Source organism: Chenopodium quinoa, unplaced genomic scaffold (genome assembly GCF_001683475.1).
Source record: "Chenopodium quinoa cultivar QQ74 unplaced genomic scaffold, ASM168347v1, whole genome shotgun sequence".
Taxonomy (NCBI): domain Eukaryota; kingdom Viridiplantae; phylum Streptophyta; class Magnoliopsida; order Caryophyllales; family Amaranthaceae; genus Chenopodium; species Chenopodium quinoa.
Genome location: NW_018743389.1, coordinates 2,839,064 through 2,848,277, shown reverse-complemented (window position 1 = coordinate 2,848,277; position 9,214 = coordinate 2,839,064). Strand labels below are relative to the sequence as shown.

Genomic DNA, 9,214 nt, shown 5'->3' with positions numbered 1-9,214 from the left:
ACTTATGAGAATACTTTAAGAGATTTAACAATCGTCATAAGTATATTACTCATTATGGCTATTAGAACCTCTTCCCTCAACCATGAGTATTGTAAGTTCTCTTGTTTAAGTACTAGTCCGTTTTGATGTTGTCAAATGACTGCCGTACAAGGGGATTATAACGGCAACACTAGGGCGGCTTGGGCCTCTTAGTAAGAGAAGCTGACAATGCAAGACTGGGAATGTCCCCCTATTGACAACAGGGAACATGTCTTTGTTGTTTACAAGGCCTCTCGAAGAGCGGGACTGTGAAAACGCATGGTCGTGCTCAGATGAATTTTAGAAATCATCTATTTATTAACAGTCAAACTCAGAAATCAAGAAACACTTCTAGACATAATAAGGATGACGAAGAATCTTACCTTATAGTTCATGAAAAGGCATTAACTGACATAGGAAACAAGTTATACACAAACAGCACACTTGTCCAGAAGGATAAGTGGGAGATTGAAATGAATGATGTCCTTCGAACAAGTGTATTATTCCAATAGATTGTTCAGAATCAATTACAGAGTTAATTATTCAATGAAGTCAAGTGATCGAAAAGTCGGGCTAGAGGCCATCTCCGATCAGTGAGATTAATTTTATTAATCTCACAGCTTTATTTTGACTGAACCCGACGGGTCACACCCAAGCGTGCAAGCAAACTAAGGCGACGAATTAAGCCAAAGGCCTTAATACGTCAAACAAGAGGATACGTACACCGACGTTGGATTTCGAGCTTAGAGCGTCGAAGCTGAACATCAAACGTCGAATCTAAGAATCGACGAGACGAGCAAATAAGTCAAGCAACATGTCACAAGTCAAAACCCCGAGCCGTAGCCTCGTGGGAGCTAGGCCATCGCATGGCCAAGCAGCCGAGCAAGCTAGGCATGCTGGCCATGCTGGGCAAGCATCGCTGATGTGCGAGCATACTTATGAGGCTGGCAGCGCTGCTAGTATAAGCCTGCAAGCGAGCTCACACAAGCAGCAAGCAGCAGCGCTGAAGTTAGCAGCATGCTAGCGCACTGACGCATCAGGCCAGCCCACTAGCCAGCAGCGATCAACGCCCACATGGGCTTGCTGCGGCTAGCAGGCCCAGCCGAGGCACAAGGCTGCCACCTTGGCATGCCTTTTTGCCCAAGGCCTTGACCGGTCATGTATAATTGTGATTGGTGGAGGTTTTGGCTTGGGGAGCAAGGAGACCATGTGGTCCTCCTTATGGTCCTCACCTAACCACTCCCATGTGATTGCCACTTGTTGCTTGACTATTTGTTTTAGCTATTTAATTTATTTTAGAATTAAATTAAATACTAGCTTTTCTCAACTTTGCAAAAGTCCCACATTGATTGGAAATCAAAGGGGATGGAGATGTTTCTCCTATAAATACCAAAGGCCTCCCTTGGGAATTCTTTATAAGATTTGAACTCTATAAAAGGCATATCCATTGAGAAAATCTAATAAAAAAGATCCTCTTCTTAGTAGTGTTAATGTTACCATAGCCGATAATATTAGCCAACTTTGGGCGCGTGGGGACTACGTTGGAGGGGGTCGCGCTTGAGGCTCTTTCTCCATTCGTGAGTTCCCGTTCGTGCTAAGTGGAAATCACGCGTTAAGGGTATGATCATCTTTTCCTCTTTCTCTCTCCTTATAAATAGATTTTGTGTTTATTCTTTAAATTGCATGCATGTTTAGTCGCTTTAATTTATGCACGGATCTTTGGGCGGGTTTCCCTTGCGCATGATGTTGGACACCGCAAAACCCAACACATTTGTCACACGACCATTAATAGTTGGGACCTCCAGGTAATTCCCAAAGTCATCTATATCTTCCACTCCTAGCTCTTGACAGATTTCCTCTCTTGTTCGATTGTTAGTGCTATTAGAGAAATAAACTCTACTGTTAGCCACACTAACTTTGCTTCCAAAGCTTGGCAGAAGTCATCTATGCACTTTTTCATTAATTGGAATTGGTCAAGACTTGCTTCACAAACGTATAAGTTCGTCCGCAAAAGCAAAGTTTGAAATTGTGGGACCATAAGGGCTAACTTTCACAGGTTTCCAAAGTCCAACTCTGCATTCTCAATCAATGAGATGTGCTAAACGCTCCATACAAATAACAAATAAGTACCAAGATAGCAGAATGCCTTGTCGAATACCACGTGAGAGGGTAAAAAATTATGTTGGCTCCCCATTCTAAAGAATACTCAGTTTAGCCGAATTCAAACAAAGCATGACAATATCCACCATTTTCTGAGGCAGTCGTAGCTCCAAAAGCGAGTCACGGATAAAAGACCACTTAAGCCTGTCGTAAGCCTAGTCAAAATCAATCTTGACAGCCATATATCCTACTTTGCCTTGTTTCCATCTCATTGCATGCAACATTTCTTAACCAAATATTATATTGTCCGTGACTTGCCTTCTTGGAACGAAACTATATTGAGTCGGAGAGATAAGCGCTGGAAGGAACAGTTAAAGCCTATTCAAAAGAACTTTCGTCACAATTTTATAGGTTATGTGATGAGTGGGGTCATTTCCGACACTATTTTATATATATGTTCCTTAGATTTTAGGTTAGTTCCTTTAGCATTTTAGTGTCTTTGTTTAGGTTTTTGATATTTTGTGGCTTATTTCTTTTTTTTTGTGTTTTTAAAGATTATTGGGGCATTTTGGAACATAAAAAGATGAACCAAATAAAGGAGCCAATGTGGAACGCAAATGGAAGTTCCTTCGGAGGCACTTGAGAAACCGACGAAGATGAAAAGAGCTTGTTGGGCACGCTTTATTCATCTAGGTTCATTGAATCCACGAATTAGGAAGTCTTGGGAAATAATTTACAATATCTATAGCAGTTGGAAAAGATATATTTGGTTAAAGAGAAGATCTTATCAATTGGTTAAGATATGCAAAGAGATATATTTTCACAATCTTATCTAATTACTTTCTGTATCTTTCAAAGATTCCCAATTATCTCTTAGCCTATTTAAAGCCACGAAATTAGAGAGAAAAGAAGAGACGTGAGAAAGGGTAGACCTCACTTTAAAACCCCTCAAGGGTTAGGAGTCGTTTTTTGCTGTTTGTGATACATTGCAGCGGAGGAACTAGGAGCAAACTTAGAGGAACTCAGATCCGAATCTGAGGAACTTGATGGGTTCTTGTTTTGATTTCTTTTCTTATCTTTGTGTTATGAGTCCTTAGCTTGTTATGTTTAGTAACTAATAGTTTGAAGCCATGTACTGAGTATTTGAGACGAGTATTGTCGGTTTTAAAGATTAATGCTTTGGAGTATACTTGAATTATTGTTTTGTACAAATGATAATTTCTTATAAGTAGGTGTACAACTATTTTTTTTAGGTCTGGTTTCTTTTGCTAATTAATACTACTAAGTCCGTAATTTCTTGGGAACATTAATGAAGTAGCAAACAATTGTTGAGGAGGACGTTCCACTCTATTCATTGAAAAGTAATTCTTGATCGAGGCTAAATCACGTAAGTTCCGGAGTGTTGTGGTTGTCTTGGCTTGATGTTTTCCTAGTTCTCAGTGTTATCATCAGGTTAAATTTCTTGCTCGTATTATAGGGGTTATGGTTAGGGTTAGTGAAAGTCGTACAGGATCTAACCATTAATAAGGGAAAACAGAGGAACTTGTTCCATAAGTCAAGCTTTTCTAAAGGGTTAAGGATTATGTCCGGGATTATACATTTGCATGGTGGATTTCTATGTATAGTTGCTGAGTATCTCAAGTTCCTTTTCTATTCTTGTTCTTCTTATTATAAGTTCCTAGTTAGATTTAGTTGTTAGTTGTTCCTTATTCTTAAAGTTCCCCCAATTGTTCTTTTACTGTTGTGAGTCTTATTTAAGTGTTTTGGATCTTATTCTTAGGTATTTGCAAGCATATTATTTGTGGGATTGACCCTACTTCCACTAATTACAAGTTAGTAGTCTTAGGGTAATTATTAATAATTTGTGTGTGTTTCGGCACCGGATCAAAATTGGCGCCGTTGTTGGGGAATGTGATTATTTTGCTATTTAATTTAAGAATTTGATCCTTCTTGTTTCATTTTTTTTTAAGGTCAAAGTAACATGGATTCGTTGCTAGATGAAGAACAGGAACTCCTAGAGATGGCGAGAAACTTAAATTCGCAAATTAATGAAGATGAAGATGACGAGGAAACTTTAGAGGCTGGATATATGGCTATATCTAATGTCCTTGCAAGACTTAAAGAAATTCAAAGCCTTAAAGAACTGGAAGGAAATAAGAAAAGTTTGTAGATCAAGTTCCTTTGGTAACTAATGATAATTTATATGCAGGAACTCAATAATGTTCTAACTTATACGGAGGAACTTATGGTTTACAGGAAGTGAATTATTATAATTATGATTCATCTTTGGCATATTCATATGAGCATCCTTCATTTGCATTTATTTATGATTTTCCACCAAGTTTCTCCTCTAATTTTGATTCTTCATACACTTATGACCCAATGCATGATGAAGTTTCTAATTCTTCCATCTCAAATCTTGTAAAACAATTTGGAAGGGATACTAATGCGCAGTTAGAATCCTTAGAAAATACGATTGGACAATTAGCTACTCTTATAAGTGACTTAGGAACCGATAATTTTAATGAAACTACCTTGATTCCTAATGATCCTAGTGGGAACACACCAAGTGTGGGGGAAAAGGAAGAGGAACTTATTGAGGTTGAGTCACTTAACTACTATGAGGAAGTTATGGAAACTGAAATTAAAGTCAACAATTCTGTAATGCATGATTCTTTTGTAGAGTTATCTGACGAGGAACTTGATAACTCAAATGGAAATTGTGATATTGATTGTTCCTTGTTTGATGGCAAGTCGTATGATTTATTTGAGGACGAAGTTTCAATGCCTATTATACATGTTCCTTCTTTACCTATGATTCCATGTACGTTAGAGTCTATTTGGTCATATGAGCATGTTGTTGGTTTAGTTGAGTCTAATGTTGTTCCGTGTGTTCCTTACTTTTCTTTTTGTGAAACAATGGATGAGTGGATTAGTATGGAACCTTTTTATGATAAAACTGAATGAAATGAGAAGTTGCATGCTAAATATGATGTGGATTACATACCTCGTGTGAAGATGAAAATTTTGCAGGTTTGTAATCTGAAGTTCCATTGGCCACTTATATCTAAAGAGATGGCCTTAGCTGAAGCTGCTTATCAAGGAGCTGGAGTTTGATTGGATCAAGATGAATGGTCAAGCCTATGACTTAAACTAAGGGCGCTGCTTGGGAGGTAACCTAAGGATGTTTCTTTTCCCTATCTTTTATTGTTATTTAGTTGTTCAATAAATTCATGTTTTCTTGTTTTTGTTTCTTTATCGCATGCCAAGTTCCTACATTGAGGACAATGTAGAGTTTAAGTGGGGGAGAGGAACATGATGAGAGCATATGTGTTTCTAGGATACCACCTCTTAACTTCTTGGAAAGACTAACTCTTGGGAAAGACTGTAAATTCTAATCTAATTAATTTTTGAGAAAGAGTGAAACAGAAAAAAAAATGATGTTTTTGAAGTTATGCACAAAAGATTTTCGTCTCTAGCAATTGTGACAAGTGTTTGAAATTTGACTTGTAAACAGTTTGGAACACTACTTTGTTGGCTTAAGATGTGGTAATGTTGGGAAGGACCTTTGCTTATTTAATCCACCTAATTAGTACTTGGTGTTTTCTATGGTGAATTTTCAGTGCTCTTGATTACTGGAGAATTACTTGACTTTGTGGAAGAAACGTGGGAAAAAGTTTTAAAAGAAAATAAAAATGAAAAGTGGATTAGTAATCCCAAATGTGAGGAATTTGAACCATTTTAAAAAGAATAAAAAGAGAGATTTTTGATCAGTTCCTGAGATAAAGGAACTAAGGAAAAGCAAATTAAAAAGCCTCAAAAGCATATGGCAAAAAGTAAAGTATCGAGTACTCCTTTGAGATCAATGGGTGGCAATTGCAATGACATATGAAAGGAACGACCCATGTACTTAGGTAAGTGCCTCTTGTACAAGAAAGCACCAAGGAATAAACTGAAAGACTATAATGGTCCAACTTGACTAACCTAATTCAACGAGCCAATACACTTGCAATTGAGCACCTAAATTGCTTATAAGTTGATTGTGTTATGTTTTTTGAAATTTCTAGAGAATGAGAGGAAGTTTTATGCATAGCTTGCTAATCTAACAATTAATCTTTGTGTTCGTCATATGAAAAAGCTTGCTAATCTAACAAAGTTCTGTTTTAATTTATTGTTGAGTACTTGTGAGTCCATGTCATGCAAGAGAGGTTCGGTGACATATAGATTGTTTTCTTTTGTATGAGTGCTTTGCTCGAGGACGATCAAAGATCTAAGTGTGGGGGAATTTGATGAGTGTCATTTCTAACACTATTTTATATATATGTTCCTTAGATTTTAGGTTAGTTCCTTTAGCATTTTATTGTCTTTATTTAGGTTTTTGATATTTCGTGGCTTATTTCTCTTTTTTGTGTTTTTATAGGTTATTGAAGAATTTTGGAACATAAAGAGATGAACCAAATAAAGGAGTAAATGTGGAACACAAATCGAAGTTCCTTCGGAGGAACTTGAGAAACTGACGGAGATAAAAAGAGCTTGCTAGGCACGCTTTGTTCGTCTACGTTCATTGAATCCACAAATTTCGGAAGTCTTAGGGAATAATTTACAAGATCTACAGCAATTGGAAAAGATATATTTGATTAAAGAGAAGATCTTATCAATTGGTTAGGTATGGAAAGAGATATATTTTAACAATCTTATCTAATTACTTTCCTTATCTTTCAAAGATTCCCACTTATCTCTTAGCCTATTTAAAGCCACAAAATTAGAGAGAAAAGATGAGACATGAGAGAGGGGAGACCTCACTCCAAAACCCCTCAAGGGTTAGGAGTCATTCGTCACTGTCTGTGATACATTGCAGTAGAGGAACTCGGAGCAACCTTAGAGGAACTCAGATCCGAATCTGAGGAACTTGATGGGTTCTTGTTTCGTTTTCATTTCTTATCTTTGTGTTATGAGTCCTTAGCTTGTTATGTTCAGTAACTAATAGTTTGAATCCATGTAATGAGTATTTGATACGAGTATTGTCGGTTTTAATGATTAATGCTTTAGAGTATTCTTGAATTATTGTTTTGTTCATACGAATGATGATTTCTTATAAGTAAGTGTACAACTATTTTTTTGGGTCTGGTTTCTTTTTCTAATTAATACTACTAAGTCCGTAATTGCTTGGGAACATTAATGAAGTAGCAAACAATTGTTGAGGAGGACTTTCCACTCTATTCATTGAAAAGTAATTCTTGATCGAGGCTAAATCACGTAAGTTCCGGAGTGTTGTGGTTGTCTTGGCTTGATGGTTTCCTAGTTCTCAATGCTATCATCAGGTTAAATTTCTTGCTCGTATTATAGGGGTTATCTGTTGGTTAAGGTTAGTGAAAGTTGTACGGGATCTAACCATTAGTAAGGGGAAACAGAGGAACTTGTTCCATAAGTTAAGCTATTCTAAAGGGTTAAGTATTATGTCCGGATTATACATTTTCATGGTTGATTTCTATGTATAGTTGCTGAGTATCTCAAGTTCCTTTTCTGTTCTTGTTCTTTTTAGTATAAGTTCCTAGTTAGATTTAGTTGTTAGTTGTTCCTTATCCTTAAACTCCCCCAATCATTCTTTTACTGTTTTGAGTCTTAGTTAAGTGTTTTGGATCTTATTCTTTGTTATTCTCAAGCATATTCTTCGTGGGATCAACCCCTACTTCCACTAATTACAAGTTAGTAGTCTTAGGGTAATTATTATTAATTTGTGTGCATTACGACACCGCATCATTATGTTACATAGCTTTATTGGTCTAAAATCCTTGGCACTTTGAGGAACATCAGTTTTCGGAATAAGCACAAGGAAAGCTTCAGTTAAGCTTTCTTGAAAACTTTTTCCCACAAGAATATCATGGACTACTTTGAGTACACTAGGGCTTACATTAGCCCTAAATTTCTGATAAAAGTAGGGCCGAAAACCGTTTGTCCCATGGGCTTTATAAGGGTCCATACTCCGTAATACTACCAGAATTTTGCAAATGGCATGTTCAAGACTTCCCAATCCACTACATTGACTTGAGGGAAATAATCAAGCAATAAATTTGAAACAACCTGACCATTGTTTTCTTCAGTAAATAGATTATACCAATACTCTACAACTAAGGCTTTAACATCCTAATGATCTGGAATCCATTTGCCCTCATTATCTTGCAATGTCTCGATCCAATTCCTTCTTCTACGAATGATAGTGGAAAGGTGAAGGAACCGAGTATTTCAATCCTCATTACAAATAGCCTCTGCTTGTGATGTTTGAAACCATAAGTGTAGACACCTAAAAATGTCTCCCCAAAACCAAACCCGATGATGAACAACCTTTCACCGCCATTATTGGTCAGGTCGAGTATATAATCTCAGGAGTGCTTAAAATTCCTATTCAATTAAACACATTCAAAAAATCAGTTAACAGATCAGTCCAAACATTTAGTCAAACACAGTCCAACTCACATTTCAGCCCAAACACTTTTTAATTCATTTCGTGTTGTTTATTAATTAAGCCCGATTAATAAATAATAAAACCCTAAGCCTAAAATAAGTCCGGAATAGCTAAAACGGCGCCTAATTATCACGTGCTTAATACTTAAGTAAAATATAATAATGAATCAAGACAAAATTATGGAAAACAGAATTGTCGTGTCACGGTAGAAATGTCGCGCCACGGCAATTCCTGCCGTGTCACGACAACTCATGCCGTTTCACGACAATTTTTACCGTGTCATGGCAGTTTCCTAGGGTTTCTCCACGGCGCATTTCATTTCTAGGGTTTCGTGCATCACCCTGTTCATTTCCTGTATAAATACGAGGCTGATTTCTCAATCACGGGGCACCAAATTATCCTCTCTCTCTCTTATGCTCTAGCCTAAACACTAGCCTACCTTATTCTTCCACAATACATCCTTTAAGCACTCCCCGGAGTCCGTAATTTATCCGCAACTCTACGCTTAAACCAAGGCGTGAAAGGTAGAACTGCTTGAGGATTTGGCCCGAAATCAACTCTAGTTTAATTTAATTTAATTTCCATTATTGTTTATGTATTTTCGTTGACGTTAATAACGCGTTTATTGTTTTA

At 37.0% G+C, this 9,214-nt stretch overlaps 1 long non-coding RNA gene across 1 annotated transcript; it reads left to right on the top strand.

Annotated features, from left to right (window-relative positions):
- The first annotated feature begins 2,452 nt into the window (after positions 1 to 2,452).
- Positions 2,453 to 7,614, top strand: LOC110738425. The gene is made up of 2 exons (XR_002514607.1): positions 2,453 to 5,291; positions 6,539 to 7,614. It is a non-coding gene; the product is annotated as an uncharacterized LOC110738425 (long non-coding RNA).
- Positions 7,615 to 9,214: the final 1,600 nt, after the last annotated feature.